The sequence below is a fragment of the Lepisosteus oculatus genome, chromosome 12 (assembly GCF_040954835.1).
Source record: "Lepisosteus oculatus isolate fLepOcu1 chromosome 12, fLepOcu1.hap2, whole genome shotgun sequence".
Lineage (NCBI taxonomy): Eukaryota > Metazoa > Chordata > Actinopteri > Semionotiformes > Lepisosteidae > Lepisosteus > Lepisosteus oculatus.
In genome coordinates, this window is record NC_090707.1 from 804,834 (window position 1) to 823,357 (window position 18,524).

At 36.4% G+C, this 18,524-nt stretch overlaps 1 protein-coding gene across 2 annotated transcripts in view; it reads left to right on the plus strand.

Moving 5' to 3' along the window:
- The window catches only part of thsd7ba (thrombospondin, type I, domain containing 7Ba), a 191,792-nt gene that overhangs the window by 43,196 nt on the left and 130,072 nt on the right, over positions 1-18,524 (plus strand). The window lies entirely within an intron of this gene.

An 18,524-nucleotide genomic window follows, 5' to 3' on the forward strand; every position in this document is an offset into this window, starting at 1 on the left:
AAATGTATTAGTTAAGAAATTAATACTTAATTAAAATTATGATTATGGCTAACTACCTGCCAGCATTGTGAGCCAACAAACTATAGTTTTGGATTTGAAAGATACTATATTTCTATATTACTATATTGGATATATAAATATATATCGAATGTATGAATTACATTTGTCTGCATATGCATTTCCAATTTATTTACAAAAGAGTGTTAACTCTAATTATGAAAAATGACATAAAATGCCGAAAAAACATCGGCAGTCTTTTTTTTTTTACATAGCGCATTCTAGTTATAAATTGGACAGTTGTCAGACATATCTGTGATGTATCTGGTGGGCTTTCTGCTACTGTATGTTGTTGTGGTGTGTGCTTTTACCTTCATTATCAAACCAACTTATTCAGAGCTGCTCTGAATTTATTTAAATTACTGACAAATGTTGTCTTCATTTAATGAAAATAAAGAGTTTGTTTATAATTTTATTTTCCTGACTCATTTTTTTCTGGTATATGTCAAGAGACCTTTAGAAGTTATAAATGACATACAGCTACAGTCTATAATTTTCCCTGCATCAGGATCAAGGTATTATTACATTTACAGAAGCTGTGCTTTTCAGAAAGCTACTTTCAATCTTTGGTGTTCATTTAGATTAACTCTTGGTGGATCAGCCACTCTCCACTTCTTGTGCAAGCCTTTTGGGTGTCATGAAGGGCATGATTTTATTAACAATACTTTTTTAAGGAACAATTTCCACTGTCTCAATAGATGGGAAATGGAGAGCTGTAACAAGAATAAGCAAGTTTTACTGGTGGGGTTTTAGGAGGGGAGCAGATATCCGATAATGTGTGTCAAATATTCCCAAAGTATGTTCTTGGTGGACTCTAAGATTTCTTCACACACTCTATTTCTTTCACTAGCATGTGTGCCTTACCCCAAATAATTGTTTCCCAGATTAGCACTTAATAAAAACTTTCCCTTCTTTCACTGAAGCCCCACTCCCTGTGCGATTAGCACTTTCATTTCTTTCTCAGCAGTCGGGTAATGATTGTAGCTCCAGATGCCGCTGGAGTGATAAAGAGATTGATTAATTTCACTTGAAAGGGCATATGTTCAAAGGGAATCTAATCAGAACACCAGGAGTGAGGGTCTGACATCCTTACCGTGCAAAGAAGGCTTATGTGAGTTTATGCCCAACCGCTTACAAAACTGAATCCAACAAGTTTGTTGTTAATTCTATGAATATACAGTATACTGTATATGTCCCCTATCTAAAACGCCTATAAAGCCATTGTTGTTGCAAATTGCTGTGAAAATTGTAATAGATTACCAAAGTATTTTACATCAAACATTGCCTTAAAAAAATATCATAATGGCATAATGTCTCTGAACAAAAGTAATGCAAACAAAACATTCTGTCAAAGCCTGATAGAAATAAACAAACAAAACCGAAGCACTCATCTGAAGAGAAAAATGCTATATCACTTAAGCTGCATGTAGAATGATAAATTATGGGCAAGCAAGTAATGCATTGTAGGAGATTTCAATAAAGAACTGTTTCTTGTGTTTGAAACACTTGTAATAGTCAAAAACTGCAATGCACTAGCCTGCAGTAGAAATGGTCTCTAAAGAGGCCATCAGTTTCTGAAATACTTAGTGTGACATTACATTTACTCAGCAGTCCAGTATTCACTTTCAGTTTCATTTCACTTTCAAAAGCAAGAGTATAAAAGTGCACTGCTTCTAATGAATTATTTTCTTGAAAAGAACTTGACATTGAAAAAGTTAACAAAATTTGAAGTTTATTGTACATTACATCCTAAAAACACATGGGTAAGAGGAAGTTGAAACATGTCATATCTGTCACTTTATACAATCTGATGGAAGTTTACTATGTGTATCTACAGTGCTCATTGAAAAACAGAGCCAGAACTATAACAAGGTGATAGAATGCTAAAAAGTAATCAGAGATCTTTTGGGCAGTGTTTCCTGTTTCTTTCATGCACAGAAAGTCACTAGTTAGACTTCCAAAGTCTAAACTCACAGACTTGTGAATGTAATACACAAGAAAATAACACAAATCAGAAAGAGAAATGCTGCACTAGACTGTAAGATAATATATTGCTCTGACGTTCATTTCCATAATGCTTGTCTCTTCTAAGACTATTAAAAAACAACACACATTAATGCAAGGTGTAGCAAATGTAAGATAAAACTGAATTATATTACAGAATATGCCGGGTATTTCCGTGAATATATTAAATAGCAAACAAAGTATTTCTAGGGTTTCTGGAACAGAGGCACCTAAGTGGAGTAAAAGAGTCTGATTCTACTCGTGTTACAAAGCGTTTTCCAGGACCCTATGCAGACAGCAGTATCCTGAAGGGAGTGAACAGACACAGGGAGGAGACGAGGAACTGGGCTGGTAGACAAACAGGGGGGTGTGACGAAGGTGCGGTGATGCTCGGGGGGGCGTGTTCCAGGCAAACAGTCCAAAGGGAGTCCGAAGGGAAATCCAGTGCAGGCAAAAGTCCAGAGCCGGTGATCCAATCCAAGAGACATGAAAAAGTTAAAAACTGGAGCGGGATCCGGCGAAGGGTCGGGGAGATAAAAAGGGGTAATGGGACCAGGCACTCCAGGTCCTGGACTCGGCTGGTCCAGGACGTTGATAGGAGGCCAATGCCCTTGAGGCGACACGGTGGTAGGCGGGCCTCCGGATGTCCGTCTTCCAGTGCAGAGCCCAGAACAGAGCGAGCGTCTGGCTTTTGTAGGGAGGCTGGAACAGGAAGCAGGTGCACAAAATCAACTAAAATGTGAAAGAGCTGGAGCGCCCTAAAGGGGGAGGGATTACAATCGTGACAACTTGTGCTGCAGTTTTTCTTTGGGAGCCACATCCTGGGTACATACAGTACTCTGGCTGTTCTCCGCATTTTATTTGCAAGTATGTACACTGTTGTGCAAAAGTTTCAGATGTTTTGTATTATTCTACTCTTCATTCCATGTGTGTCCTTCTTCATATCTACATAATATATATATATAACAATGCCAGGGGTTGCCATCAGGCTCAGTTCCAAACAATGCTATTGGAGAGCCTTTCTCTTGGCTGAGGTGTTGCTCTTCTCTCGTGACCCCTTCTGCTTTGTCTTGGACCTGTACCAAGTGACTCGACTAAATTATTGGCACTTCAATAAATTTCTGTTCTACGGATTTAATTTCACTGGTATCAATCCCACAGAGTTGCCAAATCTATTTTTGGATTGTTCTATATTATCGGTCATGTTAGATCAATTGGAAATATTTTTTTGAAGTCTAAGTAAACTGGTGTGTCAGATGTCTATAACCTGCATGCCTGGCTAAAACAGTCTAAAATACGTGCTCAGTCAGGCTAACTCAATAAGTCAAACCCCTGGGGTAGTTTCATGGTCTGTACAGTAGGTAAATGAAAACAGATATTGAGGAAGATAAGAAGGCATGTAAGGGTGCTGAATTTCACTGGTTCTAAAGAAAGGATCAGTTATTGAAAATCATGTTTTGCTTCCACCAGCTGCAGCAAAAACAAGGTGTTTATAGATTAATGAAAAATGAAAAGGCAAGTGCCTCACTTTTACTTCAACAGCTCACTGGGTACATTATGTTATTTACATGTTAAATAGTGAGGAGATAGATTTGTTGATTTTGAATTGAAGTGTTCATTACAATAAAAAATAATTATCACCACATTTTTCACCATCCATTTTCAGTGTCCCTTTGAGTAGATTTTCAAAATGAGATGATTAAAATCTCTCTATAACACTTGATTTTATGGACGTTTATTGAAATCCCCACCACTAATATCAGTAATTAACATGATCTGCTTGTGAGGAAGCTGCCTTGAGAATAAAAAGGTGAGATCTAACTATCAGACTGATCACATCAAACCAGTAAATTGGCTCTCTGAGGAAGAGGCCCCATACGGGCCCAGAATGTCCAACTGCATAAATCCCTTTCAGAGAGCAGTGATTACAACACAGGAAACTCTGGAAAGCAACAGAATGTAGTAATTATTATGAAAATGATCTGCATGTTCAGAGGTTATTTAGGGGTGACATGCCAACAGCTGAGAAAAGAAACTTTTCATAGTCTGAGGGCCACAGAACATCTGAGGTGCTTGAGAGGTCGTTATCCTGTTTATTCTGAGGAAGTGCTCTGGGTTGACTTTGAGGGTTTTAGATACTTGTATTAGGTCCCCTTATTTTCTTTGTTCAAGTCTAAAAAGAATCAGTGTTATATTTCTATTTTCCATCAGTATAAATGGAATGGATGTGTAGCTGGTACTCTTGACCCTGTGTGGAAAGCTAGGCATGGAACTCCAATACATTGTTGCTGCTCCTACAGTTGACTCACAAGTGAATATTATTATATGGGGACAAACATTCACTTGAGGACACAATTCTATTGAGTGATGTATGTGAAGGAAACCGATTCACACCCTTTAAATTTTTAATTTTTAACTGCAGATAAAAATCTAAACTAAGAGCATTCAATTCATGCACTCACTGAACATTCTCTTCTACAATGGCAGAGTGCACCTGCTTTGTAAATCCAGATTAGTGATCAGAATGTTAACCTGCAGATTGTTGCAGTCCTGCAATTCTAAGTGCATCATAATGGAACATGTGGCAACAGTTGTTCAGGTTCATTGTGCTCACCATTTGGTGTGCCCTTGATTGACTCGGTGTTAGATGAGCAAGCTTTCTCTGCACTGAGAATGATTTAATTATTATAGCACACATGGCCCCAAATCAGATTAGAAGTATATTGATGCTCCTAAACCCAACAGAGTTGTGAACAGATGCAAAATATGTGGTGATTCTGAAACATGATGTCAAATGCTGGCTTGTGAAAGCAGCAGAAAAATTGTAAATGACTTAAGGACCCATAAGACATGTTGGATATTAATTCTAATCTGAAAAATTATTTCACATGAGTATGGGTTATTCACCATATACTGTACACCCAGGCCTGCCTCCTTTGTCTGGTAGTGCTTTTGACTGAGATTTATTGCAAACTGGTGATGTAAACAGGTCCTGGCTACACAATAGATTTTCTTTTAAACAATGCGCTTTACAATACAATGAATGATCTAAAGGATAATGATTCCAAATACTTGCTGCAGTCTTTGAGTGTGATATTCATGACACATCAAAGCTGTTATTTACATTTACTAAACACCAAACACATTGTCTACAGCTGGTGTGTGTTTGTCCCTGTGATTTTGAATACCCATTTCACTATATAATCTGAATATTTTATGCTTACTCTTATTGGACATCAGTTTCTTTAAATTGTGTTTAGTTCACAAAAATGAGATGCTTAAAACGTTTTGTTAGGAGTTCAGTCATCAAAGACTTTAATTTTCCTATATCTGTATTTTCTAGCATTGCAGCACTATTACTAGCTGTGTGGTTTATATTAAGATTATAAGACTTCAATTTATGGTCATGTTTATAATGTCAGAGTGAGGTAGTGGCTTACCCTTGAGATGATTCAGCGGCCTTAAATTGGATGACTTCTGTACTGTACATCAAAACAATTTTTATTTTATGAAACTTGAAAAAAATCAGATGTTGCTTGATGTTACTGCAGAGTGATGTATAACCTACTCCATTAAGAGATTGTAAATCAACATCTCAAGACTTGCAGTAACAGTTTAACTTTGAATGGAACATGATCACTTATCTGATCACTTAAAATATATTATGAGCTGTATGGACACTCCATTAACGTCTGAAAGGCAGATACTTTTTTAATGTTTTGTTTTATTCTAAATCAAAATGCACAGTAACTCCTTGCTCTACATTCCATGTCAGTGACTTCTGTTTAAAAAAATATTAAAACGTTAATTTAATAATAATTTGGATTTAAGCAATACTGTTGAAATACTATTTCAAATTCAAACTAAAAAGTTAACCATATCTGATACTTTGTCAGCTACTTGTCAGCTTTACTTTTTTAGATCCTAAAACAATAATTGAGAAAGCCAATATTTCCCTACAGATAATAATTATTGTGCACACCTATATAGTGCTTTTCTGGACACTCCACTCAAAATACTTTACAGGTAATGGGGACGGCAACAGCAGCTATAGTGCACCAGTACTCTCCCCACACACCAGCTCTCAGTGGGGAGGAGAGCAGAGTGATGAAGCCAATTCAAGATGGGGATTATTAGGAGGCCTATATTGGGGCCAATGGGAAATTTGGCCAGGACTCTGGGGTTACACCCCTACACTTTTTGAGAAACACACCATCTAGTGTTTCAGTTTTACACGCCATCTAAAGGATGGCTCCTTTTTACAGTATAGTGTCCCCGTTACTATACTGGGGCATTAGGGACCACCTAGACCCCCTGCTGGCCCCACAAACACCTCTTGCAGCAGCAACCTTAGTTCTTCCCAGAAGTCTCCCATCCATGTACTGACCAGGCCCACACTTGCTGAGCTTCAGTGGGTTGCTAGATGTGAATTGCAGGATGACATGGCTGCCGGCCTGATACAGTACTTTATGACTTGCTCATTTAAGGCAGCCTTTGTTGCCCTTAAGATGGGACATAAATTTAATTTTAACTACTTAGAAAAGGAAACAAACAAATATTTATTAAGTGACAAGTATTTTTGCTCTGATTTCTACAATAAAATATAATTGAAGAACTTAGATTTTAGTGGTGGTCTAATACATTCCTTCAAGATTTTCTTCAGAATCATTTGATAACGGTTCCCTACAGACTACTGTACATACAAATGAAATGTGAGAACTTCCAGCAGAAAGAACTAGCTTCGAGGCAGTGATTCCTGTGGATGAGAAATCAATAAGAGTTTCATTAAGGAAGGAAGGGTAAACCCTTTCTTCCACTATCGTTCAGCTACCAGGCTAGTTGCAGGTCTGTTAAACAATCTTGTGTAATATAGAGTACAGTATATGGCTGAAATTTCTACTTGTTATTTCAGGTTTCACTGAAAAGTCACTCAAAACATTTTAATTTCCACCACATGGATACCTACTGTATGTCATAATTCACATGTTCATAAATAGTCTTCTGAGTGAAAAGTACTGTATGTTAATAGCATCATTCTTAGTGCTAACTTGTCCATAAATAGAGAAATATCTGCAAGACTTTACATTCGATTTGTATTCCTTTGTTCTGTGATCACTGTTTGTTTGAGACTGCTTGAATCTCAGCATCCACTAGAGGAAAATCTGATCTTTCCACATAGAATTCAAGATTCTTTACAGTGTCTGTAAAAAGTCTGCACTTTGGGCCCATAATTACAATAGTAAAACATGGCATTCTCATTTTCCTGTTTTCCAGAAAAATGTCTTATGTTCCCTTTCTTTCTTCCACTTCCAACAGGAATAAATTGATTCACATGCTAGTACATATTTTAATGATAGTCTCTGCTACAATACGAGCTGTCAGGAACTATTTTTGTCACTTAAATGAATGATTCACTAAAATGTACAGTAAATATTATCATGGGAAACCTGTCCCAATCCCCTTGCCTATTGTTTGTCCATGGGTTACTATGGGTATGTTAGGTTTAACTGTTTAACATGTTTAAGCTATCCAGCCATGGTGTGGAGGCCAAATACTTCGCTTTTAGCAGTGAAAGTATGAAATACTAACTATCAGATGGGATACATAGCCCCCTCTTGTCCTTGACCTTTATTTTGTTGTTATGATTTTATACACTTTTTGGGAGCGTCCAGATATGGATACGTTTTGGAGCCATCTGACTTTTTCTTGACTAATCCATATTCACACCTGACTACCCAGTTGAATGCTGGTCTGTGTCTGATAATTTGGATAGTAGGAACCTCTATATTAATCTCTCTGGCTTCACTGGGTCCTGGATGTTCTATGCACTCTTTATGTGGAACCTGGGTTCCTGGTACTGGGGTAGGATAATGGAGGCATGGGGCTGCAGTCGGGTCTGTATAAATTTAGTTACTACACTGGAGGCAGGTTAGGAGGGAGTTACTGGTGATGTGGTGAGTAGTGGGGAAAAATATTTTTCTTTCTGCTATCTGTATATGTGTATGATGTGATATGTTCAAATAAAAACAATACGCAAAGCAAGAGACAGTCACGGTGAAAACAGATTAGGCTGTATTCTGATTTGAACAAAGACTCAGAAACACCAAGACTATACAGTGGGAAAATACATTTTACTGGCCTCTCAGAGGAATGCTTACAAGTAGCCTTCCTAATTGCTATTGCTGGGGCTAAGTGGAAGAAATTCAATGAAACCAATTGATTTGAAACTAAAAATATGCCTGGGAAATTGTAATTAACTTTCCCACATTCTCATGGCTGATTACAAGCCACATACAGTATATTATATATTTAGTTTTTTTTCTAAAGTAGAAAAAGGAAATATTGGAATGTTTACATTGAGAAATTAATGTTTGCTGGTGGCCTGTCTGAGTACTGGGGCCCACTTTTGTTTTGTCATACAGTTTTTGTCAGCCAACTACACAACTTTCTTTACTGCACAGAGTTTCAGGTTGCTAAAAATGAAATTTTCTGATGAAATGGAAGCTAACTTGTTATGGGCAGTTCAAGGCTCTTGTGGGAATATTTCCAGGGAAATTCAAATCCATGAAAATGTACTGAATAACTGTCAGATCACACTCATCAACATTCACACAAATGAAGCATATTACATCTGCACTTGCCCCAAGCCAGGCTGCTGATCAATAAAGGGAATGACACACAAAATGTTAAAATGTGACAACAAACCATGAAAAATATTATTTTTCCCAGATCAGGGCTATCAGGAGTTCCTTCCTCACAGAGTCCATATTCAAATGTACTAGAGCTCTGAACTAACCAGTGAACTTTGTAGTCAAGCCAAAACAAGAGAAAAGCAGTTTCTTTATTGACATGGAGAAATTGTATGACCCAATTCTGAAGTGTAGAATTCTGTGCACCAGAATAACACAGAGGATCAGGCTGAGGAGTGAGAAACTGTTTCACCAATTTAATTTAGGGGCCCCTTCAGACAGGCCAGTGCAGACTAGAATTTAACCAGGTTGCCAAAATCCAAAGAAAGTTTGAAAAACAGACAAAGTTCTAAAACACAAGAGAAGTACATGATGAAATCCAAGACAGGGTCATAGTCAGAAGAGAGAGTTGGGGAACCAGGAGTAACACAGAGGAAAAAGTCAGATAGAGCCAAAGTCAGACAAAAGGGGATTCAGAAACTTGAGAATCCAGACAAAACACTGAGGAACACCACCTTGACTAGAGGAAGGAACTCAATAACTGAACATTGAGTAGTTGAGAGTGAAATATTAAATACACAGATTTGGAGGCAGGTGGCACAGATACATTTCTAGATCATGTTTGAATGGCACTGATGGGTGTTAGAGTATGTGTGGAAATGCAGTCAGTTGCCATAGTGAACTGAGGTATTGTACGTAACTAGCCTGTGCTTGCAATGGTGTTACACCAACTTTAAGAGATGTCACCCCACTAAGGAAACTAGGGCGTTAAAGTTAATTTCAGATGCTGCAGGTGCAAAGAAGCTTATTAACTGTCACATGAGGCCTAATTTGCATTAGGTTATCTTTGTACAGGTTTTGTGGAGTCAAAGGAGTGTGATATTATAGACACGAATCGTGCCAAGTCAATTAATTTTTGCAGGAGCCAGCATCTACAGCACATGTGAAGTCGGGCCTTGTCAGCCAGGAATTTAGCAACTTCTCATGGCAAATCTTGTATTCTAAGAGCTTGTATTCAAAGAGCTTCTCCTGAAGCAGATTCAAGTATATTATGTTTCTGCTGCAGCTTGTTATATGGATGAAGTTCAATTGCATTACAGTACGTCAATAACTCATGCAGGGTGTTGGCTGTAAACTGAGCTTTATTCAGAGAACCTGTTATCTCTTTGTCTAGCTATAAAAGCAATATGTTGCCATATTAAGTTACACTATCCACAGGTCCTTACGTCACTTTTAATGCTGGATAATATGCCTATGTTTAAGATCATGTCTTTCCCATATCACATTACTCTCAACAATTGCTTATCCAATTCAGGGTCACGGTGGCCCTGGAGGCATCCCAGGATGCAGGGGTGCAAGCCAGGATACACCCTGGAAAGGTCTCTAGTCCATCGCTGGGCACACAGGCACAAACACACACATGCGGACACCAGGGCCAATTTCCAGAAGCCAGTCAACCTACCAGTACTGAATGCCTCTGGACTGTGGGGAGCAAACTGGTTTGCAGAGTTTATTTCCAGAGTTTTTTCCAGAGGGAACCCACAGGAACACTACGAGAACATGTAAACTCCAGGGAATCAAACCCAGGGCCCCAGTGCTGTGAGGCATTAATGTTAACCACTGTGCTGTCATGTCATCCTAGTTCACATATCATTCAATTTTAGTGTGTTGCATCTTTTTCAGGTGGGTTTTCATCTTTGATGTCCAACATCAGAGGACATCTTTATTTTTAATGTTTTTCTCTTCCTTAATACACCTCATTTTCATTTCCTTAATACACCTCTTTCTCTTCCTTTACCAATCCATTTTAATTTCCTTCCACTTCATATATTCTCATATATATGGAAAGCCATTTTAGACTTCAGGACTTCAGCACGTTATTGAAATTGGTCTTTGCATTTATTTTAAATACTAATATTTGTGTTCACACTGCAAATTATTCCCCTGTGTGTTGCATTACATTAAATCTCCAGAATAACCCATTACTTCTTTTAGCCTTTCTTACAACATAAAAAAGAACAAAATTAGCTTAAATTCACTTCACCATCCTTCTACACTATCATTGTTATTATCTACACTATCATTAATTTGTGACACTCATATCTCTTCCAAGTTTTATGTCATGTTTTTTTTTCTGAGCAATTTGTTACCCTTTTGACCTAGACTGTGTTAATTGGGGAAATATCAGGAAATAAGATTACACAGGTCTCCGAACTTGTCTGCAGGTCTTAGAAAATTAGGTTAACAATCAGCCAGATGGGGAAAAATGTCAGAAGGAAAACAAAAGCCTTGAGGCCTAAAATCAATGGTAACAAATTAAAGGCTTTTCATTGCCTAATCAAACAAAGCCGGTTTGCCTTCTCCATAATGTTGGCCTGAATTGCTCCCTTTTTGAGATTTTGATTCTCTCCTAGTCAATGTCTAAAAGGCAAACATTTCCAAGATGTTTTGCTGCATGTATTGTAGTCTCTGGTTCACACTATGCACATTGTGCCATTCCAGGCAATTAGTGTTGGATTACACAGCCTTGGGTGTTTCTGTGGAGCACACATGAGAATGGCTGACAGTGTGATGGGAGGCTGTCCTCTTCCTGCCACAGGCCTGTTATGTGAAAAACAAAGAATAGTTATATTATTCCATAGCTGAGCAGAGATCAGGTAAGAGACATCAAAGCTAGAGAGATGTTTAGCTATGTACAGTACAGCAAGGAGCTAGCAGAATGTGATTTAAAGATAAATTTACTTAGCTCTTTTAACAACAGTTAAATGAACATGCAGGTTAGGATTTGGCATTTGGTACTATATTTTCAAATTAAGAAATACTATCGTGCTTTATGAATGTAAATTCTCTTTCTGACACTAACCAACCATTAAAAGGACAAAGAAAGGGCAGTTCTTGAATGTGGACAGGAGAGATCCACATTCTTGTAATCCACTGGGATAATGCTTTCAAGGCTTAACTTCTCTCGCTCATCACTGACAATATCCAGCAAATCTAATTGATAAGAGCGCAGCAATTGGCTCAAAACAAAAATAGCCAAGAGTAGGGTCTCTTCAGGGCCAAGGGTCTTTACAAAATTACAGGCTGTACATGGCTGTGTTTGTTAGAGGTCAGAAATTGAAGTTCTAATTAATGAAAAACGCTTTGTAATGGTAACAGTTAATGAACAGATTTTTACCCACTGATAATGCTTGTAACCCATGGTTTTCGTAAGGCTGTGCAAATTCAGTTCACCTTTGGAAAGCAGGTGTGCCACAAAGGATTTAATGCTTCAAATGCACATTAACATTTGAAATGAATTCTCTCTCTCTGTCTCTCTCTTAAGAAGAGGGCCGTAATTTTTATATACTTACTAAATACGCTAGCTTATTGGAGTACTTGAAACAACAGAGGTGATCAGGGATGTCAGATCACAGATGGTAGGCAGTAAATATCTAAATGAGGTATTTGAGAGGGTGCATTTCAATGAGCCTACTTGAGAGAAATCTCATCCATAAAAATACCATAGTAACTAGATACAGGAATATTTTTTGGATTTCTGATAAAGTTAACACAGGAAATATAAGCTGTGTCACATTCTCTTCTGCATGTATCTTAGAAACCATAAAAAAATAGTCCTATAGAAATGAAAAAAGACATTAAATAAGGTTACCGATTTGTCTCAGCAGGAATTTATTATATATCTTGTTGATTGCATTGCAACAAAGTACCATAAAGCTGTGTGTAAAGCACATCAGTGTCACATGTTGTTGATTTTTTTCTGTGGCTGTCATCTGCTAGTGTGCTCTAGGAATAATAAAATAATTATATGACATACCCAGCAGATTGATAATATATTGTAATTAAAGCATTGAATTGAAAGAAAAGTGCCCAGATGGGTAATTGGAATATGGCACTATAATTTTGCAGTGAAAATGGCAGATTGTCTCTCCACTAAATCATAAACGCATCACCTGGAAGAAAGAAAAACCTTCTCAGGCAAGACAAGTTAACAACAGTAAGAAGATGTATGCGTTAAAATATAAAACTGCCTTTCTATTTATTTTTTCACACAGCTGAAAAAGTTAATTGAGGGAATTTAACAAATTACAAATTACAAATTGTAAATATAGAAATATATATTGAGGGAGTTTGTGGAACTAATTCTATTAAAACAATACAATTGTTATGTATAAAATGAAAAGCTAAAAATAACCTGGGTTTAACCTTGTACTGCCCCTGCCCACTCCAGATCCAGTGGTTAAAGAAGTAATCTGTATAGATTGTGGCCTCCAAAGTGAGGAAAAACTCTGTGGTTGGGCTACTGGATGTAAACATTCAAAATAATGTTGCTTACCAGTTCGAGAGCATCATCTTCTGTGTTAGACAGAAATGGATGAAAAAAGTTTCATTGCCCAAAACCAGAAGATCATTAAACTTGTAGGAAGATGAAGAAAGCAAGTTTTTCTCACACTGCACTTTTCAAATTGGTTGCCCTTGAGTCCTTTGTCTTTAATTAGTACATCCAACATGATAGACACTTTCAGGGTTTAAATTGGATGTACTGGGTTTCCCATTTATTCACAGTATGTCAGCTTCACTGACAATAATGAGGTGTGACTAGCAGACCTATAATTGTGAGTTTCACTTGGTGGTTATGGAAGCCATAGAAGAATTAATAATCAGGTGGAACTAAAAGACTCTGTGAAGATAAGGACAAGTGTGATGTCAATTACTTCATCAACAAATCTACTTTCCTCTCCTTTTCTCTCAGATTGATTTAAGAGTATTTAAACTGATATACAGTAGTCTCTGGACAAGGTTTTATGACTGAGAGTCAAGACATTCTGAATGCATCATGAAACACCTGCTCACTTCTCATTCTGACTCTAGTTACTTAATGAAAAGGAGAAATACCTTACATTACATTTGCCACATGGTTCTATTATAGTAAATGCACTATAATTTCTTAATAATCTTAATATAATCTTAAAAATCTCTTAATATACAGTAAACATAAATCTATATCTTCTCTTGGAGAAACAGAAAACTGGATATTTGTACCATTAAGCAATGAAAACTGGATTCCCTTTCAGAAATGTTTGTAATTACAGTATGCAAATTCAGGAAGGACTTGATGATATATTCTTATTGATTATTAAACACAAGGGTGTCACTGATTGTGGTCTGTGGAAACCTCACATTTGCCAAATATTGATACATAAACCCCAGACTGCTGTAAAATCTCAAAGTCTTTATTTTCTTCTTACATGTTGCGGACATTAAGAGTAGCTACACAGCAGTCACAGTCTGTAGTGCCACGTTTCTGTGGCCAGAAAGCTGTGCTACAAAGACTAAGATTTTTTTTTCTTTAGTGTGCTGTTGTAGTTTCTAGAATTTCAGTGTTGCAACTGTCACTCCAAGTCTGCCGAGTGTGCATTGTGGCTGTTGATCGCTTGGGTCCCCTGCAGTTAGGAATAAGGTAATACCAGACGTGACTTTCATCCTTATGGCGAGAAGACCTGACTTTTTCACTGCCCCCTTTTTGCATTGATTGCATTTGGGATAACTCCTGGGACAATCCACTCAGAAAATTAGTGGATTGAAAATGATCACATAGTGAAGGCAGAAAATCCTGTTGTGCAATTAAGCTTTCTTTAGCTTTAATTAATTATCCTGGCAGGATAAAAAAAGTAATCATTTGCACCTTAAACAAGAGCAGAATAATAAGGTGATTTTGCTGTTTGTGAGTCTGAGGTAAAGAATTCAGATGGCTATGAGTGTTCTGAAAAGGCTAGCATGCCACAGACTGTTTTGTATGTTTTTAATTGACCGTGGTGTAACATAATAACAGTGTGGCTATATAATTAGCTAACTCCAGGAGCCAAACAGGCTTCCACCTCCACTAACAACGACACAGTAAACCTCTGCATCAGTGTTCAAAGTGAAAGTGGAAATCATCCATAGTTTTCTTATTTATATCTTCCAGCTAAAAGGTTTCATCTTGCTTTTACACAGGTTGTATGATAGCTAGATTGAATCTGAGTTTCTCACAACCTCTTTGAACCAAGTTACCAAGCGTCTCAATCACATAGTGCAAAAGCTATCATAATCTTTGGTAGAGATAAAGGTTATCAACATTTTAAAAAATATTTTTCAGACATATATCATTTTAAATTTATAGATGGAAAAAAACTAAACAAATTCTGTAATTATCACATAGATTTAAAAACTTTTTTTTACTGTGGTTCCTTCACTTTTGGGAACATGCCAATTAAGAACTGACAGCTTATGTTCTAACAGTTAATATGGTCTAGTATGAGCTCATCATTATCCTTATGTACTCTTGTCATTTGCTGCCCCCAGAGAGTTTTTTGGAAGCACTCATTTTGTCATGAACATTTGTTTGAGTTATATTTGTGATTTGATAAATCATTTGGATGTTTTTAAGATCCTTGAGCTAGGTTTCAACCTTTGGTCACAAATCTTTTAAGTGATGAAACAGAAGCATTGTGTTTTAAATTGAAAAAGGTTTTTTGTTTTTTTTCAGTTATAATCATTGTGTTTTATATAAAAATGCATCATGCTTCAACAAGTTTGTCTGAAAAATATTCAGATTTTTTTGTGTCTCTTTGATATGCTGTTTAGGATGATGGAACACTGCCCTTCGCTCCTTAATAAACAGATACCAGGTGTTTCAACACAGCATACGTACAGAATCACTACTCTGCAGTAGACAAAAGAACACTGCTAGGCTCTGTCACGCTGCCCCAGGCTGCAGAAACTAGTGAAAAAAAAGTGGAAAACTGAGTTATAAACCCCACAGTGAAACTTCTTTGAAGTATGCATTTTTAACGAAACTTCTTGTAATTTGCAGTCTTTAGTGTATACACTATTTAATTTTCCAGGAGCTGCCATTCCTTTAAATTTTAATTGGATTCAAATATCAACAACATTGCACCTATTAATACATTTATAGTACTATTTTTTGTTTTCAGCATTCACAGGATTGTTTATGATGTTTGATGTAACTTTACATTACTGTACTCTTCGTCATAGCTTACAGAACATCATAGCCTACAGAGAGATTATCCTTGTTCACAACACGTGACTCTTATTCTAATTCTTTAGTCAATAAGATTTTCTTCAAATTATAATTACTTGTTTTACCTTGCTGAACTCGATGCATTTGATGAAAATAAAAAAAAATGTAATTAGATTGCTGTCTCTGGTTCTGCCTGTCAAGATGAACAGATTATTTGCAGCAATCAATATCTTGTTACATCCACCTACTCTTATCTTTCACACTAAATAATTCATTAAGGTGCTTCTGGATTCTTTCTCCAGAAAATAACAGTAAATGTCAAAGGTTCCATATGTTAGAAATAAACGTATCTTTGATTTTGTTTCTTTACATTACATACAGATGTACTATATATGCAGTAGTTTTATTTCAAAACAATATTTCCTGCATGTTAAGAAAATGACATGATTTAGCTAGATTGTGAATGTTACAAGTCAGGGAATAGTACAGACAACTGCAAAAACTTTTCTATTTCTTGTACTGTTTTGAGCTTTGTGTTACACAAGCAACCCCGTAACCTTTGTTCATTGCCAATTATGCCTGTTCACCCCATGTCTCTTGCAGTGAGCTGTACACATGAATCCAAAATGTTTATGAAATCCACTTTCAGCTCTTTTTAAATAGCATTCCTGTCTCGTGAGTATGCTCTGATTTTTTTTCCTGTGAGGAAATACATACTGTACATTTAATTTGCTATATGAATTTTAACAAGATTGAATCAAAAATATTGAAAGTGCTGGCCATCTGCATCCTCAGAATGTTTCTGTTAATGACAAGAGTTCTTTCCTTCAGTTTTTTTTAATTTGTACAGTTAATGATTCAAAGCATCTTATAAGGAATTGTTTTTAGATATGCCGTAGAATTCCTTCTACCCTCAAAACCACAGGGAAATTAATCCATTCACTGCTTTGACTGACATGAAAATGTAACAAACCATAAAAACTAAACTGACTCATATTGTTTGATGAGCTGCCTAATGTTTGATTTTTTTAATTTTAATTTATTTTAAACACTAACGGTTTGGGTTTAGTAACTATTTATAACATAAAACAAAGCTAGCTAGTTTTCATTGACTGCTTTGTCAGAGACTGTTCCCGATTAAGTTTTTTGTCTTCTCTTTTGTATTCCCAACCTAATGCATATTTAAATGTACAAAATCTGTAAATCATGTGAACTCCTATTTCTGGCAGCTTGCAACAAATCTGGCACAGCCTCACATCCAGGCAGGCAAGGTATGATTTCCCCATCTGTTTGCAATCAAGCCAGTGCTTCCAGAATGACTTGAAATCCAACTAAGGTTCAGTGTTTAAAGGGGAGAAAAGCAGCCTTACTCAGCAAGCTAGTACAATCATTTTCATTTGAAGTCTATATAAAAATAGACTTCAATATTGAATCTACCATTGTATTTGATTTACTGTCACTACAATATGTCACGTGCAGTGATTAACAGAGTACTACAGAATGTGTGGGCATGGCAGGTGTACAGAAAGCTTAGAGTGGGTATTTTTTAGTCCCCTGCTTCTTTTTTGTCACTCTCAGGAATTCATTATATCCCATGTGAGTCCTGACGGACCCCAACCTTGGAGTGCTGTAAAATGAGGACTTCATGAATCTCTGAGGACTTTTATAGTCATCTGTTTATAGTCATCATAGTTTTCTGTCTTCTGGACTTTAATAATATATGTAAGGGTGTGTGTTTTGAGATAAAATGTATTTTTAAGTAAGATGAACTTAATGAAATCCATATTTCTTCATATTTTCATTTCTTCACAGACATTTCATCTATCATTATTTGATGTTCTCATATTTCAAATTGCTGTATTACAGTAAAGCATTTTTGATTGAAGTGCCACTTTCAAGTTTTTGTATGTGAATTGATATCTACCTCCCACATAAAGTTCTGTAGGCTTTTTACAGTGTTTGCAAGATGATTACAGTGCGTTGTAGTCTACTACTGCTGGATGCTTCTGTTATCTGATAAAAGGTTGGTGTTTGCAGAGATTGTAGGTCTTACTGCAGAGGTTTATATTTTCATCTGAAAAATACAAATTTACTTTGACAATGAACAAGGGGATTATGGATTATGGCCCTCTAACTATAGATATGCAACAAGATACAAATTCAACCCTAAAGGACTCAAAACAGTATTGGCAATGGATTTGAATGTGAGATTTACAGGTACAGTATATTAAACATTAAGGATATAGCTATGTCTGTAAACATATTTGTTCATATTTGAAAACTTTTAAAATAAGTGTATATTAAGAAAAGTCAAAGCAATCTGAATATATCTTGTACTGTAAGTTCAGTTCCATCAGTAATTTACCAAGATGCTGGGATCAATGTTATAAATGTATAATAAGGCTTGTTTGCATTAAAGCTAGTCTTTACAAAATATAAAGTATTTCTAAGCTACAAAGACAGTACTTGCTTCTTGAACCATTAATGAACTAATTACTGTACTGTAGCTCATTATTATTGAAAGCACAAACGAACAATGTCTGGCATCTGTACTCACATTCAGGTTGTTTCTTGTCATTCTAATAGTTTAAATACGAGAATGCGCTTCTTATTCCATGATAACATAAAGCTTTAGTAATTTAGCTTCTACTAATGAAAGCTAATCAAAGTATTAACATTTTTATAGTAACTGCTTCATTTAAAGAGCTAAACGTCCATCATTCTATGACAAAAAGTGTTTATGGAATAAA